This window comes from Schistocerca cancellata, chromosome 7 (assembly GCF_023864275.1).
Source record: "Schistocerca cancellata isolate TAMUIC-IGC-003103 chromosome 7, iqSchCanc2.1, whole genome shotgun sequence".
In the NCBI taxonomy this organism is placed as follows: Eukaryota; Metazoa; Arthropoda; class Insecta; order Orthoptera; family Acrididae; genus Schistocerca; species Schistocerca cancellata.
In genome coordinates, this window is record NC_064632.1 from 20,335,001 (window position 1) to 20,337,589 (window position 2,589).

Consider the following 2,589-nt stretch of genomic DNA (forward strand, 5'->3'; position numbering starts at 1 on the left):
GCAGAAAATATTTTTTTTTGTGAACTTCCTAATGGGGGAATATTAATAAATGTAGTACCAGAGGTGGCTTTTCATGTTATGCAGAGTAGCTGAAAATTTTATTCATTTATCTATGATAGTTTCTGGTAGAATGGGGCACACGTACTGAAAATTTTAGTTTGCGGGAAATTGGCTTTAAAGAAAAAACTTTTGAAATTTGTTACTTACAGTTAATTAAAACTGTCCTGCTGCATATGGTGGCCCTTCTTTGGCCTCAAACAGGTCTTCTAACTTCTTTTCCACCTTCCTGGATGTTTGTCTTACTTTCTTGGCCATATTAGATCCAGACCTGTCTGCATCGGCTATCCTAATTTTATCGCAATGTCACAGCCCATTGATCATATTTTCACCAGGATTAATTCCCAGCTTATTGAAAACTCATCACTTTCCAATATTACCACAATTGAATGTAATGACAGCATCATGAACTCCTAGTTTCATTGTATGCATGCCTACAAATACAGTTTTAGGAAGGCAGTTCCAAATTATGCTGTTAAAACATCCATTTGGGTCCTGTGTCTACCCATGCAGACATTCCCCTAGAAGGTCAGGATGAGCCAAGTCTCTGAAAATAGTTGTAAGTGGTGTAATAACAGCAGCAGGAAGAGAATACTGGTGAGAATAAGATTCTCCAGTTGCCTCAGCCATATCGTATTTGCACCACGAATTTTCTCCTGATTTATCATCAGCAGAGTACTTATGGAAGAATATGGCCCAAACATCTCTTTTCATTGCCCCCAGATTTTCTTTATTTCTCCTATCTGCCTGCCCATAGTATACCTGCAAGTTTTCTATTTCAGTTTTAGTTAACTGACCATGTCCAGTCAACAATTTTCCATGTTCTGATTTTTTTCCTCTCATATCAATGGTTAGTTTTTCTGATTCTTGTTCCCAAACGTTTTTGAACATTGGCTACACATTCCATTTTGCTAATAATGACATCTCCATATAGCTTAGAGTTGACAGTGGGTGGGTTGACAGTGGGTGACAGAAAAGTGGGCGTGGCACATAAACACACGTGGTAGGAAAAGGCTCTTTAAATGCTCGAAAAAATATTTTTTCAGGAAAATCCTTTTCAGAGTACTTATATAAAACCTTAATCTATCGAAATACGATGAAAACCGAAAATAGATTTTTTTCGAACTGAACCACAGTATGTTCCCCTTAAAAGACAGAGAATATACACCGCCCATGAGCCAGAATTATTAAGGCTTCATAGATTTAGTGCGAGTCTTACTTAATCTTAAAAATTCCTATTACCTATATAACAAAGCAGTGTTTTCTGCTTTCCAAAGGAAAAAATCTTTCGCTGAGGCAAAGCAAACAGTAAAAACCTGCGCTGCTGATAATTTCCTGTAGTATTTAGAGATATATTCCTACGGGTTCATGTTCTCACGTCCCGTTGATGGCGGAGTCACTAGAGACGGAACAGGAGCTCGGATTGTTTCAAGGATAGCATAGGAAATCGGTCGCTCCCTTTCAAAGGGGCCATCCCGGCATTTTTCTTCTTTGTCCTCCCGAATGCGAGTCCACCGTGTGGCCGCGTCGAAACCACGGCTGCTGGGAGAGTGTGTGGCGCGTTCCTGCGTCCAAGCACAGGTTTCAAGGAAATGATTACATTGGCGAGGCCGGCTGGCAGATAGTAATGCGTATACGAGAAGGTGAGCGCTACATTCGCCTGGGGCTGCGCAGCAAGTCTGCAGTGGCCGAACAAAGGTCTGCGGCAAAGGAAATCAAATGTAACGAAACACGCGCACTGGCTAAACTGCCGGCTTTGAGGAAACGGAAGAGCAGAGAAACCACAGAAATAACAAAGCGCCCCAACAGTATGAACAGAGAAGACGGATACATGCGTGCCCCAACCTGGCTGAAAGCCTCAGAGTCCAACAGGCCGCACCAACAATACGTGGCACGAACGCTACCGGCGAGCAACTGCCGCCGCACACCCTTCGTCCAGCAAGACGCCTCATTCGCCTGCGAGAACAAATGATAACAAACAATGCAAGAATCAATATACCGGGTGATCAAAAAGTCAGTATAAATTTGAAAACTGAATAAATCACGGAATAATGTAGATACGGAGGTACGAATTGACACATATGCTTGGAATGACACGGGGTGTTATTAGAACTGAAACAAAATACAAAAGTTCAAAAAATGTCCGACAGATGTCGCTTCATCTTATCAGAATAGCAATAATTAGCATAACAAAGGAAGCGCAAGCAAAGATGATGTTCTTTACAGGAAATGCTCAATACGTCCACCATCATTCCTCAACAATAGCTGTAGTTGAGGAATAATGTTGTAAACGGCACTGTAAAGCATGTGCGGAGTTATGGTGAGGCATTGGCGTCGGATGTTGTCATTCAAGATCCCTAGAGATGTTGGTCGATCACGATACACTTGCGAGTTCAGGGAACCCCAAAGCCAATAATCGCACGGACTGAGGCCTAGGGACCTGGGAGGCCAAGCGTGACGAAAGTGGCGGCTGAGCACACGATAATCACCAAACGACGCGCATAAGAGATCTTTCTCGCGTCTAGCAATACG